The 15977-nt window shown below is 39.5% G+C and overlaps 1 pseudogene; it reads right to left on the bottom strand.

The window, feature by feature from the left end:
• Positions 1-559: 559 nt before the first annotated feature.
• LOC138070168 (heat shock cognate 71 kDa protein pseudogene) lies at positions 560-2774 on the bottom strand (annotated as a pseudogene).
• Between the last annotated feature and the right edge of the window lie 13203 nt (positions 2775-15977).

Genomic DNA, 15977 nt, shown 5'->3' with positions numbered 1-15977 from the left:
CTGTAGTCATGTATGGATGTGAGAGTTGGACCATAAAGAAAGCTGAGGTGCCGAAGAATTGATGCTTTTGAACTGTGGTATTGAAGAAGACTCTTGAGAGTCCCTTGGACTGCAAGGAGATCACACCAGTCATTCCTAAAGGAAATCAGTCCTGAATGCTAATTGGAAGGACTGATGCTGAAGCTGAAGCTCCAATACTTTTGGCCACCTGATGGGAAGAACTGACTTATTAGAAAAGACCCTGATGCTGGGAAAGATTGAAGTTAGGAGGAGAAGGAGATGACAGAGGATGAGATGGTTGAATGGTTATTACCCACTTGATGGACATGAGTTTGAGTATGCTCCGGGAGTTGGTGTTGCACAGGGAAGCCTGGTGTGCTGAAGTCCATGGGGTCACAAAGAGTCAGACACAACTAAGAGACTGAACTGAGCTGAATGTGGACTGTGTGCTTACAGTACACAGTATTCCAGATGTTCTTCTAAGTTTAAGGAATTGTCCTTTTAAGTCTTCATGCCTTGTGAGGTAGGGTTTTTTTTTTTTATGGTGCCAATTTTAAATACAGTTTTATTTAAGACATTGCATTTTTCCGCTTACAATACAGTGCTTGTAAAGTGCAATGTTTTTCCATGTGCACACACATTCCATGTTCAAGTATCAAGAATGCCCAGTTTATTTACTATAGCAGCTCAACTTTGTAACTGCCATGGGATTTGCTACAATTTGGGTCCTTCCATGTTTTGTGTGGAACAATGCTAAATCTATGCTAGGCTGGCTTAATCAGCCTCTTCAATGGTGGGCCCAGAGGAGGCACCACCTGATGGAGGAGCTCCACCACCAGGGAAGCCCCCAGGCATTCCTCCTGGCATGCCCCCAGGCATGCCTCCTGCACTCTGGTACAGCTTGGTAATGATGGGGTTGCAAACTTTTTCCAGCTCCTTCTGCTGATGTTCAAATTCTTCCTTCTCTGCAGTCTGGTTCTTATCCAGCCAGTTGATTATTTCATTACACTTGTCAAGAATCTTCTGTTTGTCTTCATCATTAATTTTGCCCTGAAGTTTCTCATCCTCAACAGTAGCTTTCATGTTGAAAGCATAGGATTCAAGCGAATTCTTTGAAGACACCTTATCCCGCTGCTTCTCATCTTCAGCTTTGTATTTCTCTGCTTCTTGAACCATGCGTTCAATGTCTTCCTTGCTCAAGCGGCCCTTATCATTAGTGATGGTAATCTTGTTCTCTTTTCCTGTGCTCTTATCCACAGCAGAAACATTGAGAATGCCATTGGCATCAATATCAAAAGTGACTTCAATCTGAGGAACACCCCGGGGGGCAGGAGGTATGCCTGTGAGTTCAAACTTGCCCAGCAGGTTGTTATCCTTGGTCATGGCACATTCACCTTCATAAACCTGAATGAGCACACCAGGCTGGTTGTCAGAGTAGGTGGTGAAAGTCTGTGTCTGCTTGGTAGGAATGGTGGTATTACGCTTGATGAGGACAGTCATGACTCCACCAGCAGTTTCAATTCCAAGGGAAAGAGGAGTGACATCCAACAGCAGCAAGTCTTGAACATTTTCAGATTTGTCTCCAGACAAAATGGCTGCCTGGACAGCTGCACCGTATGCAACAGCCTCATCAGGGTTGATGCTCTTATTCAGTTCCTTCCCATTGAAGAAGTCCTGGAGAAGTTTCTGAATCTTAGGGATGCGGGTTGAGCCACCAACCAAGACAATATCATGAATCTGAGACTTGTCCAGTTTGGCATCCCGAAGGGCTTTCTCCACAGGGTCCAGGGTGCCACAGAACAAGTCAGCATTCAATTCTTCAAACCGGGCACGGGTAATAGAGGTATAGAAGTCGATTCCTTCATAGAGGGAATCAATCTCAATACTGGCCTGGGTGCTGGAAGAGAGAGTGCGCTTAGCACGCTCACAAGCAGTACGAAGGCGATGGACAGCCCTCTTGTTCTCACTGATATCCTTCTTGTGTTTACGCTTGAACTCTGCAATAAAATGGTTGACCATGCGGTTGTCAAAGTCTTCTCCACCCAAGTGAGTATCTCCAGCTGTAGATTTGACCTCAAAGATTCCATCCTCAATAGTGAGGATTGACACATCAAAAGTGCCACCACCTAAATCAAAGATCAGCACATTTCTTTCTGCTCCAACCTTTTTGTCTAAGCCATAGGCAATAGCAGCAGCAGTTGGCTCATTGATGATTCGAAGTACATTGAGACCAGCAATAGTTCCAGCATCTTTGGTAGCCTGACGCTGAGAGTCATTGAAATAGGCAGGTACTGTGACAACAGCGTTGGTAACAGTCTTCCCAAGGTAGGCCTCTGTGATTTCCTTCATCTTTGTCAGGACCATGGATGACACCTCCTCTGGATAAAAACTCTTTGTCTCTCCGTTGTATTCTACTTGAACCTTAGGCCTGCCAGCATCATTCACCACCATGAAGGGCCAATGTTTCATATCAGATTGGACAACAGCATCATCAAATCTTCGTCCAATAAGTCGTTTGGCATCAAAAACCGTATTGGTGGGATTCATTGCGACTTGGTTCTTTGCAGCATCACCGATCAATCGTTCAGTATCAGTAAAGGCGATATAGCTTGGGGTGGTTCGGTTCCCCCGATCATTGGCAATTATTTCCACCTTTCCATGCTGGAAGACACCCACACAAGAATAGGTGGTGCCAAGATCAATGCCAACTGCAGGTCCCTTAGACATGGTTGCAAAAATGTAGGCCCGGCTCTGCTGGAGAAGTCAGCAATCTGGAAAGCTGCCGGTGCGTCCAATGAGCGAGGTAGGTATTTTTATTATTTCCATTTTGCAAATAAGGAAACTAAAGTGAAGTTTCTGTCCACTGAGTAATGTCTCTAGAATATGATGAACCCAAGCAGTTTTCTACTAGAACCCAAGCTCTTAACTACTGCTTTAGACTGTCTTCCAAACCAATTGTCTTCTCCCCCTGAGCCATTTTATGGACAGAGTAGGTTTGGCTAGATGGAGAGTATAGGAAGAACTCATCTTATCCCTGGGTTCAGTAAGTAATTCTCTTGACACTTTTCCAGCTAAGCCAGGAAACACAAAGTTTTCAACCATTTAAAAAAAGTAAAAATATCCTTAGCTTTCAGGCCTAAGCTTGCCCAGCTCTGCTCTAGATGCTTCACAAGATTTTGCTATGCCCTTAGGTTATAGTGGAGTCACACAGGAATTCGAATCCCAGCTTTAGTACTTACTGGTTATGTGGCCTTGGGCATGTATCTCCCCCCTCTCCTTTTTTTTTTTCCCCCTCCCTTTTAAAGGAGATTTCCTGGAAGCCTCAAAGAGTGCTTCCACTTATATTTCACTGGCTGAAACTCAGTGATAGCAGTCTACCTAACTGAAAGGGAGGCTGGGAGGTTAGGCTAGGTGACCATATGTACCCATATGTACCATATGTGAAAACTGGGGTTTTGTTACTGAGGCTGCAGGAGGGTATGGGTGATGGGGTAGAAAACACAATTTGTCATACATTTCTTATCTACAGCCCTGTCTGAATATTCTGAGCCCTGGAATAGGCTGAATAGGTAGAAACATTTTGATGTTTCTACGTTATGCTGAGCTAATGTGTAGCTCCACTTATTATTTAGTTCTGCTGAAGCTGAAGTTCTAATACTTTAAGCCAGACACTGAACTTAGTCACAGCTACCTGCTTGGAAACATGCCTCATGGAGTAATGATGATAAACTTATGTGAGAGAAACCAGACTTTAAAGTCCAAGTAGTCTCTGTACAGCCTGTGTAAACTCCTGTTAGCATTGACAAAAAGTGTCATCCCCCAAAGTTTTAGGATGCTGCCATTTCAGATTTCTTTTGTCATGTTGGATTTTCCATATTCTTCCAAAGTTCTGGATCAAATTTTAGCTTCACTGGCGGCTTGGCTGGCAAAGTTATGGATAGGATTCTGAGATTAACACATTTCTGGTGATGACAGTGCTTTGGAGAATGAAGTATAAACATGGACTTTTTCTACCATGATAGTAAAAATTCAAAATAAATAGGTATGATGATCTTAAAAATTTTGCATTAGTTTTTCTCCTCTAAATGCTTGTCTCCACAGTACCTGGGCTTTTTTAAAGTTGATAATGGTGATATTTGAGTAAATGGTGCCTTGGTTGACCATCTCCAAAGGATTCTTGATAGGCTGAATCTTATTGAAGATCTCTGTCTTAGTATCTGTTATCAAAGTACTTATCTAGATACAAGAGAAAGTCTTCCAAAGTCATAAAAACAATCATGCAGAAATGGTTTCTACAGAGCACTTGGAGTTGTTGCTCAGTCGCTGAGTCATGTCTGACTCTTTGCAGCCCCATGAATTGCAGCATGCCAGGCTCCTCTGTCCTCCACTATCTCCCAGAGTTCGCTCAAATTCATGTCCATTGAATCAGTGGTGCTACCTAACCATCTCATCCTTTGCTACCCCCTTCTCCTTTTGCCTTCAGTCTTCAAGCATCAGGGTCTTTTCCAGTGAGTTGGCTCTTGGCATCAGGTGGCCAAAGTATTAGAACTTCAGCTTCAGCAGAACTAAAGAATAAGGGAAGCCACACATTAGCTCAGCATAAGGTAGAAACATCAAAATGCAAGATCAGAGGATATTCTTCAACTTAGAAATTCAGGTCACATAGCAAGAGCTCTGGTTATATTGCTGTAGAGCAGATTTCCCCCTGAAACTTAGTTCAGTTCAGTTGCTCAGCGTCCAACTCTTTGAGACCCCATGGACTGCAGCACACCAGGCTTCCCTGTCTATCAACAACTCCCGGAGCTTGCTCAAACTCATGTCCATCGAGTCAGTGATGCCATCCAACCATCTTATCCTCTGCCATCCCCTTCTCCTCCTGACTTCAATCTTTCCCAGCACCAGGGTCTTTTCCAAAGAGTCAGTTCTTCCCATCAGGTGGCCAAAAGTATTGGAGCTTCAGCTTCAGCATCAGTCCTTCCAATGAATATTCAGGGTTGATTTCCTTTAGGATTGACAGGTGTGATCTCCTTGCAGTCCAAGGGACTCTCAAGAGTTTTCTCTAGTGCCACAGTTCAAAAGCATCCACAGAACACACTGCTTTACAGATGCCCAGAAAATAGGTCATTACAAAAGATTATATGTATCACATCAAAAAATTATGGAGTGGGGGCTTCCCTGGTGGTCCAGTGGTTAAGAATCTTCCTTGCAATGCAGGGTACATCCCTTGTCCAGGAAGATCCTACATGCTGCAACTACTCACGCACTCTAGAGCCTGTGCTCCACAATGAAAGAAGCCACCACAAGAAGAAGCCCACAGACCTCAAATAGAGAAAAACCCTCATGAAGCAATGAAGACCAAGGGCAGGCAAAAACTAGAATAAATAGGAATTATTAAAAAATATTAGGGTGGCATGGGGAGTCTTAGATTATTTGAATTTAGAGGGGTAAAACTTTCTATCTGGATGGAAATGACATGATTTTATACTGTTATGGAACAAAAAGAACATGTTTTATTTACACTATTTATACACTATGGTTTTGTGTTTCTGACAGTTGGCAAAAACTATTTTGCTTTTGTGGAAATAGTGGGAGCACATGTCTGTCTGTTGGGCTTCCCTGCTGCTGCTGTTGCTAAGTCACTTCAGTTGTGTCCGACTCTGTGTGACCCCATAGATGGCAGCCCACCAGGCTCCCCTGTCCCTGGGATTCTCCAGGCAAGAACACTGGAGTGGGGCACCATCGCCTTCTCCGTGGGGTTCCCTACTTCAAAGCTGTTTTATGCTGAAACGTATCCTCTCCAAAGTGGAAAAGCATCATCTTCTTGAGGGCTTTATTTGATGATGTTATCACGTTAACCAGAGACATCTGGGTTTTATGTGTTTTGGGTCACCTAGAGTATCTATAGTTATCGAATGAATTGATTTATTGTGAAGTTGATATATAAATGACTTTTCTTGGATGCCTGCTGATTCTTTGCTGCTAAGTAATGCATCTTTGGACTTTGAGAATGGGATCATATTAAAAAGAAACCTATAGAAATACTTACTAAGGCTTTCATCTATAACTTCTTTGAGGGATAATGAAGCAGTCAGTCTATTTGATCTGAGGGGCTTTTTATTCTCTCTAAAAAGATAGATAAACAAAATACATTTTCCCCAGTTGTAAAAGTAATCCATATTTATTATAGAAAAAGTTAGAACACAGACAAAATTACAAAGGAAAAATAAAAATCATCCATAGACCCATTCCCCAGCAATAACAATGTTAAACCCTTTGGCAAACATCCTTTGAGATGGTCAAATTAAATTATAATTGTCTTTGAACTAGTTAAACATACCCAGCGGGATACCCTAAAGTGATTTGTGGATAGGGTTGTTGCAGGGGAGAGGGAGGGCTGGCTTAGCCTCACTATTATCCAACAACTGCTCTCACTTCACACTTTGCTGGAAGGAACATCTGTAAAACATGAGTCTTCCTAAATGTACTAATTGCTAATCTTCAGCACATACCAAAGCAATCCTTTCAGTATGTGTTTGTCAATACTTTTTGGAGATATTTGGTTTCTAGGATGACATTTTTGTGATGCCTTGATAATAGGAGCAGCAGAGGCATTATTTCCTTAAAGATATGAACACATTTCCTTCTGCTGTGTGAGAGGTGTGACATTGAAGGATATGGTCCTATCATCTCAGATTATAGCAGCCACTTCCCTGCTTTCTGAAATCCATGAGGTCCATGCCAGAAGCAAAGACATGTAACATTTGCTGAGCCACTTTATTACCTTGGTGTGTCAGAATGGACATTAGTGGTGATGTTTGCTTATTAAAGTCACTCAGTCGTGTCCAATTCTTTGCAACCCCATGAACCCATGGAATTCTCTAGGCCAGAATACTGGAGTGGGTGGCCTTTCCCTTCTCCAGGGGATCTTCCCAGCCCAGGGATCAAACCCAGGTCCCCCACATTGCAGGCAGATTCTTTACTAGCTGAGCCACAAGGGAAGCTTCCCTAGTGGCTCAGATGGTAAAGCGTCTGTGTGCAATGCAGGAGACCTGGGTTCAATCCCTGGGTTGGGAAGATCCCCTGGAGAAGGAAATGGCAACCCACTCCAGTATTCTTGCCTGGAAAACCCCATGGACCACGGAGCCTGGTAGGTTACTGTCCATGGGGTCGCAAAGAGTCGAACACGACTGAGTGACTTCACTTCACTTCACTTGCTTATGAAGACATGGAGGCTTCTGGGGCAATCATCTTTGTATTCCCTGTAATACCACACAGTGCCTGAAGCCTAGTAGTTGAATTGTATTTAATAAGAATATTGGGCTTCCCAGGTGGCTCAGTGGTAAAGAATCTGCCTGCAATGCAGAAGATGTGGGTTTGATCCCTGAGTCGGGAAGATCCCCTCAAGATCCTCTGAAATGGCACCCCACTCCAGTATTCTTGCCTGGGAAATCCCATGGACAGAGGAGCCCAGCGGGTCACAGTTCATAGGGTTGCAAAGAATTGGATGTGATATAGCAACTAAACAACAGTAAGAGAATTGGAAGTGGTGTTAAGAATAATCATCAAAGATCACTTGACATATATTGACACTAGCTCATTTCTGATGCCACTGGTTAACCAGTGGCATCAGATATAAGAAACCCAGACTTTTAGCTGTGATTGTCATCCTTCCTGGATGTGATGCTAGCCCAATAACCTAACTACTAGGAATGGAGGTAGGTATAGGAATAATCCATAGACAATACAAGGGCATGGCTGCAATGTGCAGCCCTTTGCCACTTAACTCTGCCCTTTCTACAGTGAGGTGTCCTTCTAATGGCTAAAGGATGTCAGCTGCTCCCTTGGGAACCTTCAGGAAAAGAAATGCATGTACAGGAAAAGTACTTTGTTTCTGCATTATATGAGGCATAGTTTTTCAAAGTGCAATCTCAAGACTATCTGCACCAGAATCCCCTTTATTGCCTTATAAAAATGCAGGGTTCTAGGTGTTTGGTTTTTTTTTTAATTTGACGGTGCTGAGTCTTTGTTGCTTTGAGCGGGCTTTCTCTAGTTGCACTGCGCAGGCTTCTCATTGAGATAGCTTGTTGTAGAGCATAGACTCTAGGCTGTCTGGGCCCCAGTGGTTGCAGTGCCCCAAGGCCTGTGGGATCTCAGTTCCTGGACCAAGGATCGAACCCATGTCCCCTGCACTGGCAGGCAGATTTTTAACCACCAGACCACCAAGGAAGTTCCAAAATGCAGGTTCATGATTCCCGTTCACAGTTTTGATAATGTTTTTTAAAGATACTCAGAAGTAAATATGAAAAATGTGTAGGATCTATCTGAAGAAAGCTTTCAAAAATTGTAATAAGAGTCACCAAAGAAGATTTTAGTACCTAGAAAGGTGTACAGTATCTTACTGTGTGAAGGAAGATGTACCCTCAACACTATACACTAAGTTGAAAGAGAATTTTAACTGGTAAAAATATTTGTAATAGATAAAATAGCTAACAGGCTAATTCCTGACTATATGAATAAAATTAGAACAACCAAAGAGAAATCAGCAAAGAAATCAAGCATTTCGTAGGAGAATTTTAAGTGGCCAATAAACTTATTCAAAGCTGTTGAACTATACTCAGAATTTCAGAAATGCTAATAAAAATGAGATCATCTGTTATATTTACAAAGATGAAAAATTTGATAATAATACCCATTGTAGGCAAAGTGGTAAAGTATGTATTCATTAGAGCATTTTTTGTTTCAAAACATTGGGAAATGATTAAAATATTTTGTATCCACATGATTCAGTCCCAACAATTCTAAAATATATTTGGATATACTTTAACTTGAATATATGTTAATTTCATAAATCATTGCTGACCCATAATGAAACACAAAAATAAAAAATTACATGTTCATTATGCAAACCATGTAAATATTTATGTGTGTACAGGAAGGATACCCCAAAGAGATGATTGATTATGCTATTTTGCTTTATATTTTTTGTTTTTAAAATTTTCCATGTTGACCAATCAGGAAAAAAAAAGCTGTGAACATTAATAAACAAAAAGATACCTCATGTTATCCTGTGAGAACTGGTGTCATGGTAGAATACTCCACACTGATATATCTTGGAGATTGTCCACATTAGTTTATATAGAAAAATAGTTTGTTCTTTTATATACAGTTATAATAGTAAAATGAAATCCTTTATTGATGAATATTTAAGTTGTTTATAATCTTTCGCTCTTATCAACCATAGTAAAATAAATGATTTGTGCCTAGCTCATTTCACATGTATATAACTCTACCTATAAAGTCCTAGAAGTGGAATTTCTGAGTTAGAATATTTTTGTTTGTAATTTTGATGCAGATTGCCAAATTGCCCTTCATAGAATTTTATTTAATCAGACACTATCATAAGTCATGTAAGACAAAGCCTATTCCCTTACCAACACTGTCATCAAACTTAATAAGGTTAGAGATCTTTCCTTCAGAGATATTTGTATTTCTTTTTCTGGTAACTGCCTCTTCATGTCTCTCCCTCTTTGCATGTTAAGAAAATTAGTCCTTGCCTAGAGATTAGTTGCAAATACTTGACGCATGTGATTATTTCTCTTTTAACTTTAGCTGTGGTGATTTGGGGGTTTCCCACGTGGTGCTAGTGGTCAAGAACCTGCCTGCCAACTCAGGAGATGGAAGACTCCGGTTCGATCCCTGAGTCAGGAAGATCCTCTGCAGAAGGTCACGGTAACCCACTCCAGTATTCTTGCCTGGAGAATCCTTATGGACAGAGGAACCTGGTGGGCTATACTCAATGGGGTCGCAAGAGTTGGACAGGACTGCAGTGACTTAGCACATAGCACACATGGTGATTTTTGCCATGCTGAAAAAATTTTAATTTATATAGCTAAATTTTATTGCTTTTAGATTCCTTATACATATTTTTTGAGATGGGTATCTTTTTTTTTTCCAGGTGGCAACCCACTGACCCAACTCAATTTACTGAATAATCATGTTTTCCTCCACTGATTTCAGGTGCTCTGTTTATCACATTAAATTCAATATATATGTAGGTTTATTTTTGGAATTTCTATTGTTTCATTGAATTCTCTACCAACTCATTTGCCAGTACTATAGTGTTTTATCTATTGCAAGTTTATGTTTTAATGTACCAGAGGGCTTATCTCCCTTCATTATCCTTTTCCAGAAATTCCCTTTCTTACTTGTTCAGTTCATTAAAAAAAAAAAAAAAAGCCTGAGAGATTGTTAAATTTAACTTAAGGAGAATTGACATCGTTATGATGCTGATTCATGTGTCACAAGTATTTTAAAAGTTTCTTCATATCAATCTTGCACATTTCTTGTATTTATTGCTAGGCATTTACCTTCTTTTGGTGGCCATTGTAATTGAGTATATCTTTCACTAAATCTCACTGCTGGTTGTTTGTATACATGAAAGCTATTTTAATTATGTACCTAGACAGTGTACTGAATTCGCTTATTCTCTGTAATAGTTTCTCAGTTGATGATCTTGGAGTTGCCAGGTGTTTAATCATATCTACAAATAATGCTAATTTTACCTCCTCCTTTCCAACTTTTAAACTATTTTCTATAGTCTGGTTGCAATGCATGCATGCATATGTTTTCCACTTTTGTAATTCATTAGTTTCTGCTTTTACTTCATTCCTTCTTGTTTTTGTTTTGTTTACTTGTTATATCTCATACTTTTTCAGTTGGATGTTAATTTTCTTCTGAGCACTGTTCTAGCATTATTCTGATGTTCCTGGTTTCTAGAATTTTCATGATAGCAATTTTGTAGATACTCTGAAATTTTCGTTTGGATTTCTTATTTAATCCAAGAATTGTTTGAGATTTGGGGGGAGGTCCTATTATATATATATTTTGTTCATTTCTCTTTCATGAGAAAAGTCTCATGTTTTCTATCTTTACTTTTTGGAATTGTTTTCTTTATAGATTAATTCAGTCAAATTTTATAGAAGTTCACATTAGACCTTAATATTATCAAAGAAAACTTAAATATAGATAATTATTAGTACACTATTGTACACACAAGAAACCAGTAATGAATCAAGTTTCATCTGGCAAGGGAAAAAATGAGAATTTGTGTAGTTTGGAAACCACAGGTTTTATTTGGCGGTGGGGGTGAGCTGCAGATGAACTGGCACCCAGCAAAAAGACCAGTCAAGGTATTCTGACCTTAGTCACTTTGATGTGTCAAAAAGAACAGTTGCAGCTGTTTAAGGCCTCTTCAGAAGACTGAGTTTTGCTGTTAGCATGGGTGCCAGGCTCTGTCAGTGTCCTTTGTTATACTGTCCATCTTAGTTATGCCAGGTTTGTACCATTTCCCTTCTCAAAAGGCATTTCTTTCTTAAGTTGCTCAGCTGTGTCCAACTCTGCTACCCCATGGACTGTAGTCCCCCAGGCTCCTCTATCCATGGAATTCTCCAGGCAAGAATACTGGTGTTGGTAGCCATTCCGTTCTCCAGGGGATCTTTCTGACCCAGAGATGAAACCCAAATCTCTTGCACTCAATTAAGTTTACCACAGTATGTTAAGATTTTCTATCTCTTGTTTTTTAAATTACTGATCTCTCATGGACCAAGATGAATTAGTTTCCTCCTGTTTTATTTTTCTTTATATCCTTTATAGATTTTACTTAATATTGTTGCAAGGTTATTTGATCCAGAGTTCATAACTGTTCACCCTTATTTTGAATTGTAACCTTTAGCATTACAGAATGCCCCCATTCCACCCCATTTCCTGCTGATTTAGGCCTGAATCCAGCCACATCTGTTATTAAGAAGTTGCTGGTTGTTTTTCTCTCTTTACTCATCCTTCTGTCTTCAACCCTTGTGAATCATTTTGTTGTTATAGGTCTTTCATATGGCATAGATTTGAGTTTTGCTTTGTGATTCAGTCTGAAATTCTTTTTCTCTAAATAGTTGAGTTTAGCTCATTTACATTTATTAGTTTGATATATTTGCTCTTAGTTATGCCATAGTTATACTCTCCATATTTATCCCTTTTAAAGAATTTTACTATAGACTCCTTGCTTTGTCTTTTGTGTGTAGGCTTTTGTGAGGTTTGTATTTTTGTTCCCATGGTTATTTACATTCGTAATACCTTGACTTTATAATATCCTCCATTTACCTATTTATTTAGTCAAACTGCTTTTTTTTTGGCCATGCTGCATGGCTTGTGGGAATCTTAGCTCCCTAACCAGAGAGCAAACCTGGGCCACCTGTGTTGGAAGCATGGAGTCCTAAGCACTGGACTGCTGGCGAATTCTGAGCCAGCCTTTCAGCATCTGTAATTCTCTTAAGTGCTGACAGACTGATAAACTAGACTTCATTAAAATTAAAAACTTCTGCTCTACAAAAGACAATGTCATGAGATTAAGAAGACAAGCCACAGACTGGAAGAAAATATTTGCAAAATACATCTAATAAAGGACTATTCCCCAAAATATACAGCAAACAATCTGACTTAAAAATGGGCTAAAGACCTTGACAGATACTTCATTAAAGATTATATAGTTGTCAGATAAGCACATGAAATGATATTGCACATCAATTGTCATCAGGAAAATGTAAATTAACCCCCACCTATTAGAATGACTAAAATTTGTAGCACTGACAACACCAAATGCTGGCAAGAATGTGGAACAGAAGTCATTCATTGCTGGTGGGAACACAAAATGCTAGAGCCACTCTGGAAGACAGTTTGGTAGTTTCTTACAAACTAGACATGCTCTTATCCTAAGATTCAGCAGTTTCACTCCTTGGAGCTGAAAACTTATGTCTATAGTAAAACCTGCACATGGATGTATACAGCAGCTTTGTTCATAATTTCTGAACTTGGAATCAACCACAATGTCCTTTTAAGTGAGTGGATAAATAACTGTGATCCACCCAAACAGTGGAATATTATTCAACACTAAAATGAACTATCAAGCCATGAAAAGACATGAAGGAAACTTAAATACATAATTACTAAGTGAAAGAAAAGGCCACATACTGTATGATCCCAACTATGACATTCCAGAAAATGCAAAGTATGGAACAAGAAAAAAAATCAGTGGTTACCTAGGGGTAAGGGGTGGGGATTGCATGAGGAAGAACCAGTGGGTGGAGCAGAGACTTCCAGTAGTGAGACTACATGGTGGAACAGATGCTATTACACATTTGTAGGGCTTCCCTGGTGGCTCAGAGGTTAACGCGTCTGCCTCCAACGCGGGAGACCTGGGTTCAATCCCTGAGTCAGGAAGATCCCCTGGAGAAGGAAATGGCAACCCAGTCCAGTATTCTTGCCTGGAGGATCCCATGGACGGAGGAGCCTGGTAGGCTACAGTCCACGGGGTCGCAGAGTCGGACACGACTGAGTGACTTCACCTTACCTTACCTTACACATTTGTAACTGTATGCCATTGCACCTTCATAAATTTACAATGGTGCTAGTAGGAATGTGCACCAAGAGTAAACCAAAATGTTCATAATGGGAGACTATGTCGGTTCATCACTTGTAACAAATATACCATTCTAGTGGGGATGTTGATAATGGGAGAGACCGTGCATGTGTAGGGGCAGGAAGAAGTTATCTTCTCAATTTTGCTGTGAACACGAAACTGCTCTTAAAGAGTCATAAAAATTTTTAATTAAAAAAGGGGTGGTGGGGTTAGGAATAGAGTAGAAGGTAGCCTTCTCGTAGGAAGCAGGAGCCTGGTTTTGATGCTTTTAACTATTTTTTTCCCTTAATATAAGAGATTTTAAAAACCAAGTTGAGTGATCCCTTAACCAAGATAATTTTAAACTGAGTTGTGGATGATAAACCATTCTAATTCTTCAAGTGGCAAGTTAAATGTAAGCTGCTTGAGGCTAGGGAGATGTATTTCACTATGGGCTTAATAAGCTGAGTTATCGATGAATATAAACTTATCACATGGGACTCAGAATCACTTTAATGCAAAGCTACTTGCCCCGGTTTGGAATGCTTGTTGCTTTTCTTAAATTCAGCCTTAAAAAACAATGTGTATGTGTATTAACAATGTGAAAACAACAACAAACAATGTATATTAACTGTTGCTAAACCATGCCACTGTGCCAGAGTAAGTGACATTACATAGAACAAATTAAAGAAATACTTTTGATGGATGTAACTTCCTAACCCTGCTAAAAATTTTACTCTTCAAAACAAATTTTATCTGTTAAATTTTAAATTGAATTAAGTAGCAATGATACTTAACTGAACAGACCATTCTCACTCACTGTCAACCCTGTGCCTTCTCACACCTTTGGCCATTTTACACTTTCCTACTTTTGAAATCAGACGTCAAATTTTCTACAGCTTGCATTATTGTTTTGCAAATTATACACTGCAATTCTAACATACTAACAACTATTTTGAGTTCAAAAGGCCAGAAAGGTAGTATCAAATACACTTCTGTGGGCTCTGGTCTCCGCTGGATGGAATACATAATCAATGGACAAATGTTTCCCACCACTATGGTGATATTCTTCATTGGGATAGCTTTTACTTCATAAGTGTAATTATGATTCCAAGTCTGACTTACATGATGACATGATTTAATGAAGCTGCAAATATACAAATTTATATTTAAAACAAAACACCAAAACCACTTTAACGAAAACTAGTTTTATTTTAAAATTAAGTGCATAGCACTCATCTAATTCCATTGGTGTGGACTTTAGCACCATACTTGCTATTTGCAATTAATGTCATAACAGATACATTTTGGTTTGCAGTCTATATTTGAGTAGTGTTTAGTGGACTTTGGTAAAGCCCTTTATACATATCATTAATTTCTTCACAGTACACATTTAATGGTGGTCCAGTAATCTCAAAAACCAAAAAACCTGCTTTAAAGACTAATCAATAAATTAAACAAAACAAAACCCACACAACTCCCCCCACCCACAGCCCCCCAAAGCTAGCAGTTGTGAGCTGTATTTATACTGAAACCTAATGTTTTAAAAATAGTACTGGTTTCTCCAACCACCCCATCCCACCCTACCCTGGGTATGCAGCAATAGTAACCAATTATTTATTTTACTCTCTGCCCCCCCTTCCCCAAATTAGTCCAGTGTTCTTTAGTTTTTTAAAATATAAACTGGGAAAGTGTTACAGGCTTTTTAAAAAGGCATATTCTTCTATAACAAGAATGACATTTAAACCAATCAGTAAAAGCATTTGACAAGACATTTAAATTACCATAGGCACCAGTTGTTGTTTCAAGTTGGGATCTTTATCCCAATATCTTACATTCATAGTATTATTGAGGTAGTTAAAATACTGAAAATTGGACTCCAGGTTGCTAGGTTCTGAATGTGAATGATATATTCTCTTTTGAACCCACTTTCCCCCAAATAATTCAAGTTCTCTTGAGGTAAGGACTACCAAAATCCAATAAGCAGCCTTGTATAAAGAGAAAAGTGATGATACTTTCAGAAAACAATTTTCATACTTGAAAAATCTGCCATGAGTGAGTGTTCTTACCTGAGTAGTTTTTCATTTTATCTACCAGACTAATAAATCCACATCATGCCCTATGTACTCTAATGATAAAAGTTACCTTTCATTTAAGGAAAGGATATTCTGTAAGAACTCACACTGACAGAAGCCACCCACCCACATTCATCTACTGGAGCCATCTGGATCAATCCACTGCTGTGATGAGTCCCTTCCCTTCCTAACAAAAGCCATTGGCTTGATTATTGAGACTCCTGCTGCATACCCATAACGTCTTTATAATAAGAAGCTTGTCTTCAATGCATATTACGGCAGTCACATACCTGCCATGCAGTTTCCCTTCTATTCAAGTGCTATCTTTAAAAAAGAACACACAAACAAAATGACACACTTTACTAATTTTTCTATCAGAAAGCTTCCCTCCACCAAATCTCTTCTCCCACAGATAAGAGCACAATGTATATAGTTTCAGTTATTACAATGGTTTT

The sequence above is a fragment of the Capricornis sumatraensis genome, chromosome 23 (assembly GCF_032405125.1).
Source record: "Capricornis sumatraensis isolate serow.1 chromosome 23, serow.2, whole genome shotgun sequence".
NCBI lineage: Eukaryota > Metazoa > Chordata > Mammalia > Artiodactyla > Bovidae > Capricornis > Capricornis sumatraensis.
This window is presented reverse-complemented; position numbering and strand designations above follow the sequence as displayed.